The 24,427-nt window shown below is 40.7% G+C and overlaps 1 protein-coding gene across 2 annotated transcripts in view; it reads right to left on the reverse strand.

Moving 5' to 3' along the window:
• ptprfb (protein tyrosine phosphatase receptor type Fb) overlaps nt 1–20,720 on the reverse strand; it is a 193,427-nt gene extending 172,707 nt beyond the window's left edge. For both annotated transcript variants that reach the window (XM_078173083.1, XM_078173079.1), the window contains exon 1: nt 20,246–20,720. The gene's annotated coding sequence lies outside the window, so the exon portion shown is untranslated. The remainder of the gene's footprint in view (nt 1–20,245) is intronic.
• Nucleotides 20,721–24,427: the final 3,707 nt, after the last annotated feature.

Here is a 24,427-nt window from a genome sequence, read left to right on the forward strand (position 1 = left end):
ATCTCTACGTTTTCCTTCCCTTAAGCCATAGTGTTTAGTAATTAACTGTAGACATTTGTTTCCATGTATATTTTATGCCGGGCAGCAGTGTTCTTAGTGCCTTATGAAACTTGACAAAAAGTTACAACCATTGAGCGACTCCATCTGTTAGTAGCTCATCAGTGCTGCTGCTACTTTCCCCTAGCTATCTGTCTGTTTGCACTTGCTTAGTTTTCTTGCTAGGAAAAAATGGACATGAGGTGGGTGAGAAGATTTGCAGCAGGAATCTAGCTAAGTGCCTCTTTTGACTCAGATACGCAAAAACATTGACTTTGGCAATAAACTAAATTAAGCTACAAAATAAGCTTATATTTTCATTTAAAAGTACAAATCACAAATAAAATTCTGTGTATAAAATGTAGTATTTTTCCTGCATTTTTGTCTGTAAATATAAACTAGATGTTAATGGGATTTTGCTTTTCATGAGCACTTGATGCGCTCATGCATCTTTGAGAAATTCATTTCAGTCAGTTCACAGTAAAATTAGATTTCCAGACAGTATACTATAGATGGCTCCAGTGTGCAATCTCACTGGTAAAGAGACAAGACAAGTGAGTGGGCAGAGCAGAGAGGCAAAGATAACAGACTTATCTCTGGGCAAATATTAGACCAAAAACTTTTTAGAGCAACTGGCCCCGAGCGACAGGACAATTGTTATTGTCAAACCCTGCTAGTGGGTCTAATCCTTATTATGAAGATTAATGGCATATACAGCAGCCAAGAAACTGCATTATTTGGAGTTGTCCTCAGGCAAAACTGCCATTTACTTCTCCTGACTGTCTAGATTGACAAGAACAATATAATCCACATCTTTCTGGCTGTTTATTGACATGTGCTAGAGGATCCAGTCCCCGGCACAGGCTCTCACTGCTCCTTTTGTGTCAGCATCACACACAAACATTGCGTCGGCCTGTTAAACAGCTCAGTCAAATGGCAGCTGCACTGTTGCTCCTGCTAATGTGAAGAAGCACATGCTCACATTAGAGCGGTGCACCAAATGGGAGAAGAGCCTCAGGACAGACACCTACTGAGCTCTGGTCCTGTGGCTGCCACAGCGCTCTTTAAGATCCTGCATAACCCCCGAAGTGTCAGTCTCTCCCGTCGCTTAATGATGGCGATAACCTTGGAATGTATCACACAGAAGAGGAACTGTTTAATTTCACAGCTTTTCGTCTCTAATTTGGATATGGGCAATTTGTCTGGCACTCATCAGGCTTTACAAGATTTGTATTCAGTTCATATTTGGATATATTAAGATGAATTTCAGACTGCACTAACTTGAATGAATATACACTGATTATGGTATACTGCTGAAAAATTATAGTCTATAGGTAATTTTCCTTTTTTGCTATTGTGTGGAATAATGCGCTACAACTGAGAGCAAAGCTTTGTGTGGTGAGGTTTTTTAAATTCAAAACTAGCAATGGACCAATATACTATAGCTGATACAAATCAATAGCTATGCATTTTAACACTAGTTATAAGAATAACCCGCATTTAATGTGCAATGTGGCCCTCAAAGATTGTGAAGATGGATAATTTCACAGATGAAACATATTCTGTATACAGACTGACATGAAAATTACTGTAATTATCAGCTGCCCATAAGACAAAAACAGTTATTTTCCTGACTGTCCACTTCATGTTAATCATTCTTCTTTGAAATGTATTTAATAGAAAGCCAATGCCTAGAGTGGTAAGATAACCAACAACCAGATAACCAACCAGCAACAAAAGTTTTACAAAGTGTCAGGTGTTGGAGTTTCCTAATAGTACATGAATGCATACCACATACCATACCATTAGTGCATACCACATACCATACCATTAGTGTCATCTCCCAAACTGCCGAATAAAACTAGGTCCAGCTGCTATAGAGCTGCTACATGGCACAGCTTGAGCACATTTTAGAATGGGCTAAAACATGCAAAAACACCAGTGTGGTCTTTTAACATCGTTATAAAAGATGCACCATTGAAGAAGAAGCAACAATGAATTCATCATTCTGTAGCCTAGGGTGCTCAGCAGCTCCAAAGAGGGATGCTCTCACAGAAATACCATATTCGCTTCTGCACATTCCAATGAGAAATACAATAAAGAGTTTCTCCAGTCATGGAAATAGCTCAACATATGTTGAAAAAAAAGAGCCCACAACATTCTACTGAACAGTCCGATATCTAATATTGGTTGTAATTACCTGCTGAAATTCCATTATTGGAAAAATAATAAGCTGATAATTACATTTTCCAATTTAGCAGTGGATAATTTATCAGTCTTGTGCCCCCACTGTCAAAACATATGGATGTTCAACACATCTCTAACAGGGCAGTTCGTCTGTAGCCCTGAGAATACGACTCTCTGGAGGTACTAGGATTTTTGCAATCTAAACAATTTGTCCTTGGCTCAAAATCAAGGATGGTATGATTTCCTCTCACAGCCCATCATTAAGACCTGTCACAATTTATGACAGTCACACTTGTTGCTGCTATTTAGATTGTCACACATCCAAAGCAACACGTCATATTACATCCCAGACGGAACGACATATTATTGACAAATATTTACTTGAACTTTACATCTGTGACAAAAAAATCCTGCAGATGAAAGCCTGAGGGAGCAAGATAATTGGCAAGACATCATGGCAAATCGGAAGTTGAAAGGCCTGCCTTCCCTAAAAAAACTTCACAGTAGAATAAATCCATTGATCTGACAAACCCAATTAAGTTATTAATGCATATTAAATGATGACTACAAAATAAACACCAACGTTTTTGTTGTCTTAATTTAGTTTGAACAAGGTCAATCAGTGCCGCCTGCCCCTTTGAAGCTTCAGAACTGAGTGACTGCTCGCCTGCCACCACCACAGGTCAGGCTGTCTCCAATCAATAGCCTCATCTCTTCCCTCAAAGAGTAAACTCATTGGAATGCTCCAGAGGCTCATGGGAGGAAGTACACACAGTCCTTGACCATGATATGCTGCTTAAAATGCAAATGAGCCTCTGAATAATGGGACAAGTCAGCAATGAATATGCAGACGGCCACAAATTATTTTTGCTCATCTTATAAATCATTTTTTGTTTGTTGGCATTTTGGAGGACTCGGGATTGTTGATTATCAACCAAAACTAGGGACCTTAATTCAGTTAACCCAGAGGCATGGAAAGTCCCTGTGTCTGTAACCTTGTTCCCTATTTTGCAAGTGACCAGTTACAAACGTAGTTACAACACCATTAGGTTCAGACCACCCCTGCTAATTTCTGATGTGGTCAGAGTTCCTTGTGTGTTTCAATGAATGTCGTGAACCAGGATCTGGGCCAGTCATCAGTCCAGCCATTGATGAATTGATAGCAACTATAGTAATTATCCGTTTCCAATCCATAGCTTGATGCTGGTACACTAACTGTCAAGAACGTCCGAATGCTCTCCATTAAAGATTCTACATGCAATAATCAGATATCGCAACAAACAACTACTTGCTATGTTATAGTGGCCTAATGGTGTCCAGAGCAGAGAATGAAGTCACGCTATGTCTGTTTGTGTTGTAATCTAATCTTTTCTGTGGTTTGTTGTGGTAAGCCAGTCCAGCCACTCATGCATGTGTGCATGACACTGGCTAGCTCATCGCCGCCACTTTGCACAGCACTCATACAGCGGTTACCACTGATATCTGGACAGCATCACCATAGAAGTGCAGCACCCACCCTCCACTTCCTCCCTGGTTAACACATCGAGCTCTATCAGCAATGTTGGGGTTGTTTTTGTGCCGTTTATGGAGTTAGTACTGTTGGCTGCTAGCAACTGTCTCAGCCACCTCCATGTTGAGAACTGTGTCCTTTTAAACACTGCAAACATTACCTAATGCACGCACAAGGACTAAAGTGAGAAGCCTGAAGTTGCAATCAAGTACTGGTGATTTTTAGCCCTCATTGGTAGGCAAGTTGTTTCACTTTGCTATTTTAACTTCAATATTTTGTTCATGCTGGTGATGAAGAGGAAGAAAGGTTGACTGATTGACCCTTTTTACTTCTTGAACTTTATATAAAACCATATACTATTCAAAATATAACACTGAACTCAGAGGGAAAGCAGTAATGGTGGCGATTGTGTGTTACTGCAGAGCTCTGCAGCTGTCAAACATATTTAAAATGCTTTACTGATCTTAAATTGGACCCACTTTAGGTTATGTGTACGCTCTGGGGCTGCATCATCTAGGAATTTCTTTATATCAGACTGGATTCAACCCAACATCAAAGGCCTAGTGGACTAATAAAAATTAAAGGTAGTAGATCTGAGCATAGCCTCCTATCATCTGCCATCAACTCTTTCAACCTCACACATCAACTGGTTTTCTGTAGACAATCCAAACTGTGACCACCAGTAGTTCTGCAGGTTGTTGTTGTATGTCCTATTCAAAATCAGCCCCTAATTAACACATGTACCCTTTAGACAGTTCGCATGACTGTTTAGTGTTTTGTAGTGTTCCATACTTTCTAAGAGATACCATCCAAAGGTTTGCCTCAGAAAGAGCCAATTACAACTCCAATTAATTTTTCAATTAAAATAATCTCACTTATTTCCCATCTTGCTGGACTTTACTTTGATGGTTGTTTGTTTGGTTGCGGTGCTTCCTTTGGCAGATAAAGTATGCCTGCACATTACTCTCAGATCAGATCAAAGTGCCGGGGCTGCTTTGTGCAGGTACAAAAGCATAGATAAGACTGGTTGCAAGCAAAAGTGAGAAATACCTTATTTGGCCATGCTGCTGCATATTATTGGCGAGTCTCGTTATCAAGCCATTGTACTTGCATTAGAATTTTTTTTATCAGTTTTTAGTACAAAGAACTGAAAATAAAACAAGACGCAGTGTCATGACAGTCACTACACATTGTGAAAAAACAGGAATAAAATGCCAGAAAAGATGCATGAGCGGCTGAAATATTATATTGGTCTTCTCTTAAATCAACAAAATCATAGGCTTTGTTTGGTTGGGCATGTCTTGACTTCTCCCTCTGTCACTTCAGTTTCATATATGAAAAGCAATCATGGATACTACTGTCAATGCACTTTTCCATTTACTTTGAAAATGAAAGCACAGCGCAATGTAGCACGAGGGTGCCTGTTAAATTTTAATAGCTGAATATTGCTGAATAAATGTGCTTTCAAATATTACCTTGCTTTGCCTTATCTCCAAAGCACCATAATCAAGGATGACGTTGCCAACAATGTTTTGCCAAGCAACAGTAAGCTGATCAAAAGGTTAACGGTGATCAGAATCCTTGACTGAAATAGAAGATGAGCACCTGAGAAAACGCAGCAGTATCTGAAATGAAAATGATCATCACAACCTCTATTATGTGTGCAAAACACGGCTAGTCTACTAATTTCCAGTCACTTCCATAAAAGACAAGAAGAGGCAAGAAAAGGATTAACTGTGCTCTTGGAGTTCTCTAAATTGGACCACATCACATGAGGTGAGTTTGCACAGAAGACTACACAGCAACGCAAGGAAAGGGGAGCAAAACAAGCTAATCAACATGCAGAGACAGGAAGCTGAGTGAGTCCGAGTCAAGCTGCCAGGCCGCCAGATAAAGATCTGTCTGACACATAGCCTTTTAAATAATCCACTTGTAAGTACACCATTTAGAAACATTAGCATCTAGCTTGGAAAAGGTGATTTCCTGATGGGGGGGTTGGGGCGCAGGAGGTTTAGAAGATGGATGATAGCATGGACAGACACCATGTGGAGACTTCTGAGACATACAGAGTTTAGCTGCCACTCATTAAAACCCAAAGCAACTGCTGCTGATCCTCTAGAGAGTTTCAGTGACTCCTTGGTGAGATGAGACGTGAGCTCCCTTTCTGCCTCTATGTAGATCTTACGTAACAATGGTGAGACAGGACTGGGAATTTTCTAATGGGGCAGACTGCAACACTAGAAGCAGGTGATGTTGGCTAAAACATTCCCTGTCAGTTTGCATTTTAAACGCTTCACAAAGTCAGTCAAATCCGGTTTGTGCAACCCTTGTTTGCGGTCTGACATTCCCGCCCCCTGGTCCTGCGAGGCCCTGCCATTCTGATGAGAAAAGGCTAAATACAATCACAGGAAAGAACATGCTTGATGTGAAAACATACTGGTTGTTCCGTCATGACTATCACTTGCACTCAGTCAGATTGTAATCCTTGTTGACTTAATAATGAGACTGATGCCTGCTTGCGTGTGAAGCCATCTCTGTGTAATGCCAAGGAACTGGCGTGGGAATCAGACAGGAGTTTGTCTGACTTATAAAACGACTAGAAAATTCATAGTCCTTCTGAGGGGCTCAGTGAAGTTGTTTGCCACGCTAATTGCTTTGTGACAATTGAAGGCTTTAATAAATCTGCAGCATTTCAAGCGACTCAAGCTTTTTCAAACATTTTCAGTTTACTCTGTCAATTAATTATCTCCAACATTGTAGGCAACATTACCTGGCTGAAAGTAGAAATTCCGAACTGCTGGGAGGCTCCAAAGCTTAGACATGGATATAAAGCTTATTAGGGTGGAAGACACACAAAGCAATCAGCAGCCTTTCTTAAGACTCAACTATCCAGAAGGGCTCAACCACACTATTTCACACTATTTCAGAGAGAAGAGTTTTATCTTCAGATTCAAGATTAAAAGCAACAATTTTCAGGAGGCAATTTCTATTTCTTTGACAGTGGTTCCTACTTCATGTCAGGGATAAGGTTCATATCTATATATAGGCCCTGACAAAGAAAGATATAGGTGGAAAAACTGCTTATCCTTGTGCTTGACGTATTAAGAACAATAGGCTACTTCTTTCACTCCACAACTTTGCCGTCATAAATTTAGTTTCCTCTTTCTTTTTCTCTTATAAATACATGACCAGAGAAAACTGGAACTGAAGATGTGCAGATTGTGAACACTGAAGGGAGGGGGTGTGAGCATACATGTGAGTTTATGTGCGTGTCCATGCATGCAGTGGTGGTGAGTGCTCATACCTATGCTGGAAAAGAGAGCCTAACCGCTCAGCGCATCTTGAGCTATAAATCAGTGCCCTGGTCAACCTGGCCAAGAGCATTTTCAAACCCATTTGCAGAAGATAATGCCAGCTATTCCTCCCAGCCCCAGGGACAGGAGAGCCAGCCTCATGAATCATTGCCCTTTTAGAGGTGCTGCAGCGTGGATCTCACCTTGCTATGTCCATAGGGTTCTCTTGACTCTTCCTGGTAGGCAGAAACAAAGGGTGGCAGTGAAGGAAAATGTTTGAACTGTGACCAAGGAGTTCCAAAAACCAAGTTATGAGGCATAATGACAATAACTGGGTTAAGTCTACTGTGTAGTCTACCGTTAGTCTGCTAGGTAGGAATACAACATTGCCAAAAACCTAAAAGATAAGTACTTCATTTCAGAGCTCACAGCAGCAAGCTCTATATTAAGTAGGGATTTTAAATTAGTTCACTAAATAACAAATGCAGTTACTTATGTCTGTGTAGTAGTGCCTGGAAATCAAGCAGTTTTACTGAGTGAGTACAATGAGAGTTGAATTGATGAATGAATGACACTACCAAATCAAACACTGTTTTTGCAGACAGAAAAAATGGCTCGTTGATGAATCGACTCACACAGACAGGCAAAAAATTGCAAGTTATAAAACTAAAAGAAGAATACAATTTTGCTGTATATATCAGCCAAACTTAGCTTAATGGAGATATATGGGTTTCGTTGTATGTTTTGATCAGTAACTAAGTAATTGCAGAGCAGCAATGCCAAAGTTTTGTATTTTGTTTCCAAGAGAAAAAAATATAGTGCTTTCTATATATTCTTGTCATAATTTACAAATTTAAAAGATCCACATAAAAATAGTTTATTTAGTATTTTATATAAATAATAGTGATAATACACTAAGATGGTACATCTTTATTAGATTTTTTGAACTCTCAAATGTTGGTTTTGGGTAGGGATGCAGTCATCTAATATACATTTTTGGGCCGATACAAACCCAGACAGCTGGACCAGGTGTCGTGACAATAGGGCCAATCTATTCACTATTAACTGTTGTATTTGTTAGCGCAGTAAAACGGAACACCAGAAATACAACAACAAAAGAAGCAAGGTATGCAGATGAGATAAGAAAAACCCTCAAGGTTTACAGAAGGGATCTCATCTCAACATGCATTATGAGCAAATACAAAAGTTACGTAATCAACAAAAGTAAACAAACGAGCAAACATAGAATCATAAACAAACATATAATAATAAGCAGAATTCTATGCTTATAGCTGATTACACGTGCGCGTACTACATTATCATGCTCCAGCAGTGTGACCACATAGCTGAAGGAGCTAACAACAAACACTGCTTGAAATACTGTTTGGAGGTATTTCAAACTTACATCTACGTATTTAGTTAGGAAAGCAATCTTTAAGTCAAGCCAAATGTTGCCTTACACATAAAAGAATCATCCCAATTACTTTCACACACTAAGGTAAACAGCTCATTAATTAAACACTGGTACCAGATAGGTACTCGGTATTGGCCAATAATCAAAGGTATCAGGACTGAGGAAGACGAATCGCTGCATCCCTAGTATGGCTTAAAATTCAAGTTCTGTTTAGGCTATAGAGCTGTTTTATCCACAAAAAAGCTATGTATGTACCATCGTATTTTGGGTTGGGAGTTGGTAATATCGCACTATTGCAATGGTCTAAAGAAACTATTCAGGTTAGGTTTCAATAACATCATGAAATGTATAAATGCAAGCTTACATGACCAGGGTTTCCTAAGGTATTCAGCCACACGGTTATACATTTCTGGCTCACATATTCTGGGTTGATCTACGGGGAATTGTAAAATGTTCTTTCATAAAACCTCCTGGACGGACCGCTTTCTACTTTCTCCTTATCCGTAAATATAACCTGCAAAGGATCCGAACTAGGATAAACTTTAAATCCAAGTTTCTGAATCTGATCAGGCCTGTAGTTATGAATGATCAGGTGTCATCCCTCAGGACTTTATATTCTTTTTATGGCATTTTTATTTTAATGTGTATTTAATATTTATGTTTGTGTCTGTGTAATGGCATATGTATTTTGTATGGCACTGTTTTTCTTTAATAAAACTCCATCTAGCAATAAACACTGCAAATTAGCTCAGGCTGTAAATGCTATGATATGCAGTATTTGAGGTTTTAGTGAATGGTCTTTGCTTGTATATCTGTCCCTATAAATATATGTATTTATATATAAAGGATCTGCCACGCCCATGGATGTGCTGCAGTGGAAAATAACCCAAAGACCTTGTTGAAATGAACAGCAGCCTTTTATCTAGTGTTCATAAACATTAAATATACAATAAATTCAATTTATTACCGATAGAGCCAAATGAGATCCCACCCCCCCCTCCACCACCTAAACCATTCTGTAACCTCATGCTGTGATATTCCATTACTTTCTGACTACAGTTAGGGAAAATCTGACAGCTCTGCACTACAGTGTGTAACCTTGAAACGTACTTATGTGAGTCTGATGAATGTTGGTAATGTGCAACTACGTATTGGGTCATTTATATTATCATAGCCCATATTTATATATAAACAGGACACAGGAAACAACTTATCATTTCGGTCACTGCGCGGACATTCCATTAAAAGCAAGTTCAAAAGTCCCAGCAGTGATTCTTCATTCCCTGTTGCTTCATTTAGTTGTGCAGAGATATGAGAGTGGAACAGTAAAACCATGTCTGTGATGTAAAGTATAGTTGAGTTTCAGCCTTATCTCTGGGCAATTTTCTCAACTTCAAATAGCATGTGATCCATTTAAGTACTATCACACTGAGTTGACTTACATAACAAGTACTGGAGTACAGAAATGTGTCTTATATTGGGAAAAAAATCAAGTATGCAAGTGTTTATTGATCGCAACATTATTTCAGTATCAGTATTTACTGTAAAGTGTTTAAAATCTCAAAATGACAAAATGTTTACGTGCGCATTCCTCTGGGTGTAATGCCTAACAATCATAATAATACCCAACCCTAGCCCTATTTGCACGGGACTAGTATTACCTGGGGACCTTGCCTAGTTGCGAAGTTCGTCTATGTGATTTTGCCATGTCTGTAATTTGTCAAGTAAAATTTCCACTGCAAATTACCTACCATATTTCACCAAACACAGGTTGTGTGATAATATTAATCCCGTGCAAATTGGCATTATGGTAATTTTGGGTCGTATTTAGGTTTTATTTGCTCTGTGCCTCTTTTCTGCCTCTTTCCTGGTAAAGTATTATAGAGGCAGCCTTCGCAATTATTAATGAAAGTTTTGACAGCATTTTGGGTGCAGAGGCTCATTTCACAACACAGCATGGATACCCATTCACAGAAAAAGCGAGCTCAAATCAATAAAAGGAACGAAGTCTCTAAAGATGAGATGGATAGTGTGACAATGTTTGGCAGTCAGTTCTTTTTGTTTAACCTACATTTAAAAGTAAAAAAGGAGTCTAACAGTGTACATCACCACCAAGTGATGCTGTGCAGTGGAGTTACAAATGACTGTGTGCATCATATCCAGGGGATAATGTTAGTAAATTGGAGTAAAATACAGAGTTCTCTCCTGCGCAAATGCTCATAGGAAAACGGGCGGTGATTTAAAATCACATGAGGTCCCCAGGTATTACTAGTCCCGTGCAAATGGGGCTTAAGTTTATGAATTTATTCATATACTATTCTATCAAGAAGAAGAGAATAAACACTCACATGCATAGCAAATTTAAAACTGTATCACTTGTTAGCAGCTCAGACCTTGAAGATATATGATGGCTACTTACAGTGTGACCATATGAAAAGTTACTCCCATATTTCACCATTGACAAGCACAAGCTAGAGAACAGAGAGTATATTATTTACAGTAAGCAGCAAGACTTTAAATTTTTTTTCTAGTTGCGGGAACAGCGCTCTTTTTAAGCCTGGCTCCGCCTTTAATTCAGTCACTGAATTATTGCATTACATGGCTTTATTAGAGTCACCACTCTTCACTCGTGTCATACATTCAAATTAAATCAAATCATGTCATCTGGAAAAACAACTCCAACGCTAGCTGTGAAGGCTCTCTAGACAGTCGACGCTCAAAGCAGAAGCCACAGGCTAAGACAATGTTTGGACAGCGGGGGAAATATTGCAAATGAAGAATAATCTGTGCAGCTTATATATATGAACTCAGGAGAGACTTCATGTAAAAGCAATGTAGAGAAGAGGGAAGAAAGCTTCAGAGTGGCATTAGCAAAGCCATGTTTATTTAAGTGTGCCATCTTTATTTCCTGCTCTTACTTATTCATTGCTCGACCATGAGCTTCAGTGTGACATGATGACATGCTGTCAACGCTAATGGTCTATGATGGCATCAAGGCTCTGTCAGGAGGACACACTAGGTGCTCAGAGCCAAGGCCCTTGGTAGCTCTCCATGGACGAAGAGCTGTCATCTCTGTCCCTCACTGCCAAAGTGCCCCGCCCCCGCTCCCTAAAATCCTATCCATCTGCCATATCAGCGGGGCAGACGGAGTGCAAGGCATGCACTTTTCCGCCATTCACTGTTGTGCTTTAGCACGCCCAGCTACTGGCAATGAGGGTTCCTGTGTCAGAGTCTTTAATGCTACAATCAACACATGGTCAGCTACTGAATTTTTGCTTATGTAAGCAAAAAAAATCCTCCTGGCTTGTCTTGCTACAATTGCCATAAAGTTAGCTTTCTAAAAGTGTTACGGTTCCAACTGTCAGTCACAAATTACTATCTTTGCCCCTTCCATGAGCTAAAAGCAACCTGGTGGAGTGGCCTGACAAAGTGTCTTGATGCTGAGTCAGTCAGCATGATTTTTGCACCTGAAAGTGCACACTAAATCTCTGACTGTCCATATGCTTGTATAACCGTATTCACGCCAAAACTGGCAATGACTTGGACAGAGATTCCCTTGAGGGAAGAAGCTTTTAAAGAAAAACACAGGGAAAAGCTATGATGTGCTGACATCCTCCCAGTGAAAGAAAGAGTGCAAGCTAAACACGCCAAGTCACAACTGGTCCTCTAACAACATAAATAAAGAATAGCTTCACGACTGTCAAATGTCAAATATTTCTATCCAATCATCACTTACGCAATATCAACAGTGCTACGGTATGTTAAGTGTCAATGGTGAATAATACAGTAATAGCAAGAGCAGAAGGACGTGTTTTCGATCTCTCAAAGGAAAGGTCTGCTTGACTGCACTGCTAATATTAAGTACTGCTGATGAACACTGAGAATCCAAGCCAAGCTCAGCGTGAAAACTGGCTCATTGTTCATTTCATTCAACATTTAATCTAAATAAACTATGTGAATTTGTCACATTAGTTCCATTTTTGAAGGATGGAATTATTTGCCATTTAAGTCCAGCCTGATAAGACGGCTGACAATTTGACCTTCATGTAATGTTCGCATCAATTCTGCTACAGCCTGTGTGTGTGTGTGTGTGTGTGTGTGTGTGTGTGTATCTGCGTGTCTTTTAATTAGATGAGAACCTGAAAAGAATAGGTTGACAATGACAAGCAAAATGAATGACACCAGCCGGTGAGCCGCTGCTCCATTTGTCCACATTGAGCATTTGTCTGAAATGAAAGAGTGCGTCATCTGTGCACTTCTGCTGACTGGGCAAAGCCAAGGCACTGAGGTCTTACATGCGTGCCACATGTTCCTGTCAACTCCCTGGTACTTTAACCAATACATAGTGATAAAACTGTCTACTGCGCCGTAAGCCAGGATGAGCATCCATACATAATCTATATTAGGATCTCAAATGAAAGCTGTAATAATCCACAAGTGGCAACCGTAGGACATGAAGCTATTTGGGCTCTAATGATTCATAAAATTTGCAGTTGGATTTTATGCATTACAATGGCATCACCATTTTATATGTTTTCAACACTGCAACAATAAGGACTGCCTGAGAATGAGTCTCATATTTCAATTTACGATGACACTCAACTTTATGAAAGTATAAAAGTATAATATTCGAGAGTGCAAAATGAAACAACAGAGTTTTGTCCCTTTTCGAGTGGTTTCTCAGCAGGATGACACAAAACAAAAGCAGCGCTTTACAATGCAACAAAAACAACCACATGTGGTGTCAAAACAGGATCACTTCAGCTGAACAACCACACCACTGCATTGTTTGACAGATATTGAGTAAATTGAGTCAATTGTTTGATTCATCCCCTGTATCAGATCAAGCTCAGTGCATTGAGTGATACTAAATGGTGCAATGTGCTGTTATCCCCCAGGGACGCATGTTATTATCAGTCTACACAGAGCATCAGTACCATTTATTAATGTCCCCATGTAAATTACTGTAGGACCACACCAATTTATTAATGTATGAGGCCAACACTTAACCTGACGTGCCAGATGGTTTGTTAGACAGAACCATCTGAGAAGATGTAATTGGAAACTGTTTGGAAAAGGGCAGGCACTTTTAAAAAAAATACTTGGCAGGTAATTGGATGAACCATCTGTCTATCACAGTCTATCACGGGCTCGTCGGGAGCAGAGCAAAAACATTTTTCCACGGAGAAAAGCCTTCAGCACTGTTCTTTGCTCTTTTTCCAGTGAGGAAATACTCTTAAGTTCTGATGTAACTGATGCTATTGCAGCATCTACGCTAACCTCCGTAGGAGCTGCCACTGTTGAAAAGAGAAGTTGTGGCGTCATATCACGTCATATAATTGGGGTACAACACATGCACAGTGAAACCTGGTCTGCACTTGCCGAAAGGCTCAATAGCTGGTGCGCTATCATAGAACATGGGGATGATGGATTTGTTTCATTGAAACGTCCGCAGTCACCCTTGAGTCAGAATATATTTTACACGAAAAATTGCAGTTACTGAAAGATCTCTAATAAACAAATGCTTTCTATATGAAAATAGTCAGTTATTTATCAGCCACCATCCATTTGAGTATAACTGAAAAGTTCTGTCAGGCCGAGAACATCCAAGGAGGCAAAAAAGAGCGCTTCCAAAAAGCACCTGAGTGGATACCATCCCCTTATTTTCTAGCGGCGTCTGCTGTAACCCTCCAACATCACAGCTCCAGTTACACTGCCTATGTGTCTACCCAATAATTCCCATGAGGTCAAAAACCATGTCCCAGTCTTCATTTAATAGCCTTGATTAACAGTCGCCTCTCCGTGTCACCACATAAACCCTTCAGGTGTACGTGATGCTGATTGGTCTGTACTATCCCATGATTCTCGTGTAATCTCATGATGTTGTGAGAATCCGGCTGTCATGCATATCAGGCTGATATTGCCCTTTGTTTAACAAGCTCTGAGAACCCAAGGTAAAATCTTCAAATTGCTTGTTTTGTCTGAACTAGGGATAGACCGATATGGATTTTTTAGGGCCGATGCCGATACCGATTTTTTCCCATCACCCTTAGCCGATGACCGATTATGGACTGCCGATTTTCTTGAGCCGATATTTGGGGCCGATACTGCTTTTGCTCCCTCAATTTACATAAAAAACAAAATGACACAATGATAACAAATATTACAGGTCTCAAGTTTAAAATAAGAAACATTTATTGAACAGTAAAAAAATACTAAAACAAGACGGAAAGTTGAGGTAGAACAGGTAGAATATTATTATTATTATTATTATTATACATTCAAATAAAAAAAAGAGTTCAGTGCTCTTAAATCTTCCAGTAATGTCTTTATAAAATAAACAAATATTTAAGCTGAAGCATAAATAAAACAACAACTACTGTACACAGTAGGATTCAACAGCTTTGTTAAACTTAACCACATACTTTGAAATAAAAAAAAGTGCCAGGGAAAAATAAATCCGCGAACCCACGCGCGTATCGGCCGATGCCGATACAAGTAAAAAACTCAAATATTGGCCCGATATATCGGCCGGCCGGCCGGCCGGCGTATCGGTCTATCCTTAGTCTGAACAGTCCAAAACACAGAAATATTCAACATGAAAAATAACTCACAAAGCTGCAAATCCTCACATCTAAGATGCTAGAACCAGCAAATATTGTTATTTCTGTTTAATGATTAATCAATTTATGAAAAGGCTAATTATTTCAGGTTTCTTTTAATCATAAAAACAGCAAGGCCTTGCACTGCAGATACACACGCTGCACTGTGTTGCATTGATGAAAAACGTTTTTCCCACACTACCAGCAAATATGTCATGGGTAAGCACTAAAGTCATTAAGCACACACAAACCTGTAAATACTATGCTTAGGCAAAAACAGTAATTTATCTCACGTGGTTGGACTAGTAGTAATGCCATTGACGTTCAGACAAGTTTTGTAAACACACGTTCAGTATCTTATCAACATCTCAACCATTTACAGCTGCAGTGAGCAGTCTACACAAGAAGAAATGCTTCACATAATTACTCTTAAATGTCAGCGGAAAGAGGTAAAACAAGCATCTAGATACACACGTCTCCTTCTACGGGAAGCAAGGATAAATACTAAAACAATTACAACACCTGTACACAATCCACTTTTATGTGTTTGGTGGTTAAAAGTTTTAATTAGATGACCTGTGTGGTGAGAATGCAAAGCCATCTGGAATCATTTGAGATCACAGGGACAGCAGATGAATAGCAACAGTTTCTACATCTCACTACAGACTTTGTTATGCATACCAATGGGTGGCTAACTGCACATTGTGATTATGATACTTCACAGTTAAAAGTTCCATTTCTCACATCAGAAAATCTCTCAATGGCAAAAAAAAGAGCAGTGATATTTTTGAGCTGTCAGCAAGTAGTAAACTGAGGACTTCAAACCTTGACCTACTTTTTATCTTCGATTTCTAAATTGTGAATTTGCATGAAAAATTAAAGTTAATTAAGCAAATACGAAATGATCATGCAGCTCTAATGCTGATTGTGGTATCTTAACTTAATCACTTGTATCATAGTAATCAGTTAACAAAAACGAAAAGTTAAAACATCCAAATGCAGCTTTGGACCACTTTTGACCTTTGTGCGAAAACTAATAAAATTCAAGTGTTGCACCATTAATGACTGTAACTGAACACACACTGTAGTTGCCTCACAATAAAGCCATACTCAATTATCTTAGCTGGAAAGCTTTTACTGTGAATGGGCTGCAGCTAATGTTGAGCTTTAGTCATTAACAGTGGCATTAACAGAATACCAGCATCCTAAAGGTTCAGCAATCAAGTTTCAACGTCCTTCACTCGTTAGTCTTTGCACTTTCTCTCCTCTTGCTCCTCAGTAGCACTTTGACTCTGTAATGAGTTGTGTGTTTTTTAAGGCTTAGGTGGTAAAAATGTAATTAAGTCTGCTTGGTCCATTTAAGTAATGGCTACCTTCTAACATATGTTGATACAGAACAAGTGCAAAGAAGTCATAAGGTCTCGACACAGCAAATTGCCTGAGCCAGTCTTCACAGAATTTGGACTGCTGTTCTGATTCACACATAATGGCTGGAGGAAAAAGCTTTACCGCTTACAGAACATGCTGCATAATCCAAAGCAGGCGGACCCCCTATATATCGGAGGTCCCTCTGCTTAAATGAAAAACAGCACTGTTTAACATTTGACCTTTCAATGTCATCCATATTCACTACTTCACTCCGCTGCGCTAACATACTTTGAAGTAAAGACAACAAATCACACAAGGAATGGATAAAAATAGGCCTCTCGTGGTAGTGCAGGCCATTTTTAGGCCGTGCGTCTGTTTCCACTTTCCCCATTGCAGGGATGCCCTGTAAAACATCGGTGTAAATGGTTTATAATGCCACCAGTGGACTCTGAAATGGGAGACCTGGTTTCAATCAGCAGTCAAATTGCTCCTACATTACCCTTGCAGACAGAGTAGTAAATCACTCTTTGCCTTTATGCGGCTGACGTTAAAGAACAAGCATTGTCAAAAATCCACCATGCGTACTACTAAGAGCAGCCGGTCTTTATGTGGGGATGGGATGCTAAACTGGACAATGGTGGTTGCCTGCGGTGTGCCTATAGAGGCAGGAGTAAAACATCTTGATGTCTAAGCAGAAAATCAGCACACTCATATCTGTAGTTAAATCTCTGCAGTAACTAGCTTAATTTGCAGCCTTAAACTGCAGGTTATAGTCTGGCTCCTGTAACCCCCCCCCCCCCCCCCCATGCCAAAGAGCCCTATCACAACCAGTTTGAACCAGTTTGCCTAGTTAAAAAGAGTTCTTGGTTTTTCTGTGCCAACGCCCTGACAGTGGGCCAGTGAGGCATCTCAGAGCAGTTATAATCCCCCATAAACCCGCTGAAACGCTGATCCCACCCACCACAGACCAACACACTGAGGGCAAAACCTCTCATTATAACTCCAGGGCCCTGAAATTACCAAGATTTTACCCAGATGGAAAGCATGAGAAAGCGTCAGTAGGGAGAGGGTTGTGCCGAGTGGTTTTTCAGTGTGTGGCCACAGAGGAGCTGGATTTTCTTTAACAGTGCCATTCAGCCCGGCCTCTGCCAGGGAGCACCGGCATACAAGGAAGCTGAGGCAGATGTTCTGGCTGCTAGCCCCAGACCTGGCCTGCTAGAAAATACCCGACACAGCTACATACAAATGCTCACACAGGCCAGGGATTCACCCAGGACAACAAACACAACCGATACTACACTGTAAATGCAAGTAAATCCATGTGAAAGCAGAATTTGTCATTGGAAAGATTAAAAAGAGGGTAGCCCTGCCACCCATGTTGAAAATGCTGGTTACTGGTGTCATCCCCAAATTAAATGACAGATGGGGAATAATTCCTGACAATTGAAACAAAGATGTTAAGGTTTTTTGCTATAATTTATATGGTGAATAAATAAGGAAGAGTAAAGGTCTGAAATGTCACTGAAATGAGTCAAACTGCAATACAAACATTACAGCTGAAGTGGCTGTAATGCCAGCTAGCTGATGTTTGCTAATTGTTTCTAAGAAGCCTAGCTTTATGCCTAGCAGATGACGTCATCGACTTAAGGCCAAGACTATTTCCTTTCAGAGGCACTCTTCCAAAAACCCCAAACAGACACCAAATGAACTGTTGACTCTTCTGGCAAGAAACAAAAGAAGAAAGCGATGTGGTGATCCATTGTGGGCCACCCTGTAATCCCTCCGGAGTCATGAGGATTAGGTCAAATAAGTCATGTCTTCTCTTGAATAATTTTTGGTTTGAAGTGGCTGGAGTATAAAGTAGACCTAATAGCTTGTGGGAATGTGTCAGTATTCGGCAAATAAACACCAGTGCTCGAATCATGGTAAAACATATTAATGTATTTTACAGTAAATGCCAAAATGTTCACTGGCTGTGTAACAGCTTTCACGGCCCACAAAGTGAGAAAATACACAGGAAAAACACAGTAAAGAAACCCTGCAGCTTCCCTACAACATGATTGAAGAAAACCCTAATGCCTCAGCAGCATGGCACCTAACAACACTGTCAACACAGCTTTAAATGATGAAATATCTATCCAGATAACAACAGGTAACTGTGAATCCTTGAGCCAAACAGTACCAGAGAGAGTCACTTGCATTATGAAAGAAATTACAGTGAGACTCGACTGCCTAATCGGCATGTATCCTCCAGTGTTGATGGAGCAGCCCACATGCAGAAGCCATAATATTTTACAGTAGGCTGTCCCACTGAGGACCCTGCTGTGTAGGCTAGCCTACTGGACAGTTTACTATTAAATTACCTTGAATAGAGTAGAAATACACCATGTCAGTTTCTTTTCAGTGGGCATGAGCTGAAGGTTAGAAACCCAAGCATGCAGCGGGGCCTAGGATTCAGTTGCAGAAAGCCTCTGATGCAATTCCAAGAAACTAACCCACCCTGTATCATCCTGTTACAGTTTGGCTCATGGTTAGGTCTCTTCATTGTGTCTGTGACAGCCATAATCGGATTCATGTATTGATAAAGGATGGCCATGAGGCTACTTCAGCATGTCACTCTTGCTTCCAATCCTTTCTTTAAATAAACCAAAAAGGGCTGCGGGCTTGATGCAATGCTGAGAATCTCTTCGTATATCCACCCAGTGAAAAACACCCCCCCCCCCACTTCAGATCTGTTCAAGACCTGAGGAGGGCTTTGGGCTATCGGATGAAGTGGCGTACCTGCAAAAGCTGTCACAAGAAATGCTTTTACAATTAAATTACCTAATGGATGATTGCTGAAATGTATGCTCAAGCCTCAGCTGAGGGGAGAAAATCCATGACATCAAACCTGTCTCCACAGCCAGTGCTGCAGCAGCACTGATTTCTAAGGGCAGATGAATGACACACACATCACAGGAGCTTCTGACACTGATTGGCACACAAGAACTCAAATAACTGTCTCTGGTAACATTAAATAAAGGAAGAGCAAAAGATTGCATCTGCCCGAGGCGCTCGCTGACATGATCACGCACTCGTGCACGCGCACACATGAAGGGAGCAGGCAGGTTTGGAGAGATGGCACCTTATGGCAAAGCATTTTTTAATATAAGGTAAAAAAAAAAATGGGTGCAAATCCGCACAGTGCAATTACACAAAAACAGGGTGACGACAGGCTCGCGCCCCACAGACCACCACAGCTCCCTATTTATTATTTCATTAGTGATTCTCGACAGATTTTCTGCTTGATTGAAGCTTTCATCCCTGCAAAGACCACAGCTACGTCAATTTGCTCACTGAAAAGTGCTCGCGCTCAGTTTATGGCCAACTCCTCGCGGGGCTGTGTGTCGAAAATCACTTGAGAAATAAGTAATTAAGACGAAAAGTGTGCCTCTTCTTCCCCCATGCACCTCCATGTCTGTGGGTATCATGTGAAGACCGAGTATTTCTGTGAGCAAACCAGTAATTATTCGCTTTCAATAGGTGTTGAAATAAAAGTTGTTGATACATTGAGGGTTAGCATAAATAAAAACAGCAACAAACTGTGTGCGTGGCTGTCTGGCATTAGCCGGAGACCTGCTTTTGCCAGACGGAGCCGACTTACAATATTTCACTGTGGCCGGTACACCTTTAAAAAAGCATTTCCAAAGTAATTCCAGTTTATAAAAGACGCCAAACAAACAGACAAATGAATTCAGTTACCGTAATGTCACCAAGTTCGCTGACGGTGAAGCTTAAAGCTGCGTCTCAAGTTCAATGGGGGACATTGAGAAAAAAAAGATAACGGTGCACTTACTGAATCTCCTCTTTGTCACCGCCGTTGGCATTTCTCTCCTTCTCTGAACCACTACGTTTAGTCCCGTCTTCACTTCGCAGCAAGCACAAAAATCCACTTCATGTAATTAACAGCCACAAAACACAAGAGTTAGAGCCAACCCGGAGAGTAGAAGAAGAGGGGGGGAAAGATACGAGTCCACTGCCAGAGGAACACGAGGTCCTATCCCGGTCGGCCGACCGGGGTCGTGGATACTGGATCTATTCGTGGCAGCTCCCGTGTCTCGCTGCTAACGGGTTAACGTCAGCTCCGCTCAAGTGTTGAGTGTCGCTGCCTCGCGCGCGTGAAGCCGAGGACAAATGTTATTTCTTCTCCTGCGACTAAAATGTCTTCTTTCTGCAAGTTAATTAGCAAAGCACAAGTCTGGACACAGTTCCCCCCACCACAGAAGGAGCTGTGGAAGGTAGGGAGTTGTTACGTCTCTCCCTTCACAGTCACGCTTCTTTCTGCCTCTGTGGTGAAAACACATACAGGTCGGTCAGCAGGATTTTCGGATTCACTCGGCTACACTCGCTGCTGTGTCCATTCATTCCTGCCCCTCAAGTCCTGCAGCCTCTGAGAACATGCACCAGACACGAGGGGATCTCCAGCCTGTCATTTTTATTTCTCTGTTTACACTGAGCACCTGCTAAAAAGAGACAATGAAGCAACCAGGAAACTCTGCCTGAGGTGATTTTGCAAGTCTGATTTAGGAGATATGACAGGAGGTTGGAGAGACGGAGTAAATACAGACTTCTTAACACACATACTCATTATAACAGCGGAATTAAACTATTCCTCATTTTCCTGGGGAGCCCCTCCAGCTAATCCAGGTGGTCCCCAGGCCCCACTCTGGGAGCCTGTGCAATAAGCAAAGTCATGAATCATCACTGAGAATAGAAAATGTATAAATACTGCCCTATTATCCCCATTTTCTAAAGCAAATAAAATGCATCCACGGCCCCACTTCCCCATCCCCATCCTTGCACTCACCTTGTGAAGGCTCAGGACAAGACTGTAATTCATAATTTATACGCACAGGCCAACTTTCGGGCTTTCTCACCAGTACTTGAAATTGTTTTTGTTTTTTTCTAAACACAGCCTTGGGAGAGAGTTGCAGCAAATATTCCCCACAGTTCAGTGACATGCAAGCATGTTAACAAGCTGTCTTGGACAGGAATATAAATGCTGTAATGATTTTGCAACTTGTTCACATTTGAATATTAAGAAAGATGTTAAGATCTGCAATCCCTCCAGTTACAGTGTAATTTCTGTATTCGAAGATGGCATCAAAAATACTTAAACTCCAGATCTGCCATTTTCCATTTCAATGCAACCACCTGGCAATCAAGGACAGATTTGGGTAACTACAGAATTCATAAGTGAAGCAATGTAATGGGCACAGAGAGAGGGCTCTGCTTACAGTGCAGCTTGGCTGTTAGTGCATGAGCACTCAAGCGACTCGGTTGAACGTGCAGGGCATGGATGCTGTGACCCCCAGTAATGAGGACCTGAATATCTTTAGGATTTTGACATCCCATCTACTCCGCCTTCTAACCTTACCATGATCAATCGTTAGCTTGGCAAAACTCCCGCTGAACTGCAGCCCAGCTGTCCGCCACACCTTCCTAATGACTGGCGCAAATGACGTTTACACAAGTTTTACCTTGCTGTAAATGTCTCTTGCAATTGGGCAGTCAGGTGGGCGCTTCGTCTGGCACATACAAAGGCAACTGCACACACTCCTAGAGGCGCATGAATGCATACATATCGACTCCATGTAACAAAGTGAGTTGCTATGCGACCTCAAAGTGACTGAAAGGGAATTCTGTTCCTTTTAGGTTACAAATGATAACCTTGGACAGTGCACAATGTTCCAGGAATAGGATCCTGTCAGACAAATAAGGGACCCAGCCAGCACTATTACACTCAGAGGAAGGCCATTGTTTTGATACAACAACCATCAATATGTAGGTGCCAGACAGAGAAATTGGTGCATGCGCTCAATAATGCTGTTACGTATCTCTGGTGGCCAACACCAGGCCTGTTTTTCAGCCTCAGACATCTCATGTGGACAGTGGAGCAGACCTATAAACAACCTTTGCCTGTGAAGGTCAAAGATGTCTTGTGCTGTTTTTTTTTTTTTTTTTGCAGCTATGGTGCTAAAGAGTCCGTCGAGGGGCCACCAAGCTTTGCCCTTGCCAGATATTGAATAAAAGCATCCATCAAATGAAACTTTTTCCTACCCTCAGCACCAAACATTTGCTGAGCAACACACTTTTTAATACTGTGAATCATACATAATAAACCTATTTCCATCCAATCAGGCCTCACAAAGCTATAATTCTACTGAACTTAATGTAGAAAATCTGCAACTTTTGCACATGATTGTTGTATTAATTATTTAATTAAATTAAAGGAATGACATTTAGGATCTTAAACCCATTTTTTCAGTCAATTAAACAACTTATATCCATCAGAGCAGTGGAACAAAACTCCCGCTCTAAACTACTTCGTGCTATTAATTATTGCCGCAATTTGAAATAAATGGTTGGCTAAATTACTGCAAATCAAAAAGGATCTGAGGTACCAAATCAGCCCCCAACCATAACACTCCTGAAATGAAGCTTCATACATGGATCCCTTTATCAGCTGTTCCTCCTTATTAATTTTTTTATTGAACTCTATGGGGAAATTAGTTGGGAAATATTACTTGTAAAGAGATTCGTTTCTATCAGGAAGCCCCTCAGTTAGCACTTGATGGTTTGAAAGCTGATTTAATACTGCTGCAGTTACTTTTCTCTCCGTGATCCATATTACAAAGAATCATTAAAAACAGCATATAGACCGTGAGCACATTTTAAAAGAGGAACTGCACTATATATTTAAAAAGAAACTTGTGTTGCAAAGGAATGAGACCAATACATCGATTTTCATGGTGACGAAGGATATTTTGATGATGTTTTAAAAATAAATGTGGCCATTTGCTGTGTGGGACCAGATTTCACTTCCCCCTGGTGGGTCATAACAAATGGTATATACACTATAATACCCTCTGAGCAAAAATACAAATTCCCACAACACTGATACGTATACACAGACAGCAGTAGTCACGGCAAATTGCATGCTTGAATATCCGTCCTCGAGAAGTATTACCTCTGGTGTTTAGTGCACTGATGATGTTGTATGGCCCTAACTATCCAAAAGATGTATTACATATACACAGGTACTGTATGTTGGATGAGTGTAGAGGTGGGACAAAGGAGGTGTTTTGCAAGTCCCAAGTAAAGCTCACGTCTTTGCACTCAAGTCCCAAGTCCTAAATTTTGATTATCGAGTCATAATGTTGTTGTGTTTAACTCATTTCATGTTTGAAAAAAGTCTTTAACTTTCTCTTCCCAAATTGGCTTCAGAGAAGGTATTGTGTATTTTCAAGTCAAACACCCCAAGTCCAAATGAAGTCATGAGTCACTGCTGCTTAAGTTCAAGTCGACTTGCAAGTCTTCCTTGATTTTGTCAGGATGAGCCTAAGTCATCAAATTTGTGACTCAAGTCTGACTCAAGTTCGAGTAATGTGACTCGAGTCCACTCCACTGGATGAGTGTTTTTCAAAGGTATCAATTAATCTGTAGGTGTTAGTTCCCTGTTTCAATAAACACGGCTGATCTAAACAAATTATCAACAGCACTGCAAAATGGCGGTAATATGGATTCATCTCTGTCTTCTGTTCATGTTCAAATTGTAGTTTTGAGTAAAAACCTTTTGTGTACATGTGGATCATGTGTCGCCTTGTAGATTTTGTATTCAAGTAATTAAATGATAATTTAGTCATCATTCATTCACTCATTTTCCGTAACCACTTATCCTGTTTGGGGTCATGGGGCGGAGTCTATCCCAGCTGACATTGGGCGAGAGGCGGGGTACACCCTGGACAGGTCGCCAGACTATTGCAGTCTAACATATAAAGACAGACAACCATTCACGCACACATTCACACCTACGGGCAAATTAGAGTCACCAATTAACCTGCATGTGTTTGGACTGTGGGAGGAAGCCGGAGTACCAGGAGAAAACCCATGCTGACATGAGGAGAACATGCAGACTCTGCACAGAGGGGCTATCCCACCCCGGGATTCTTACCCCCCCACCCTGAGTTTGAACCAG

This window comes from Epinephelus lanceolatus, chromosome 12, assembly GCF_041903045.1.
Source record: "Epinephelus lanceolatus isolate andai-2023 chromosome 12, ASM4190304v1, whole genome shotgun sequence".
Taxonomy (NCBI): domain Eukaryota; kingdom Metazoa; phylum Chordata; class Actinopteri; order Perciformes; family Serranidae; genus Epinephelus; species Epinephelus lanceolatus.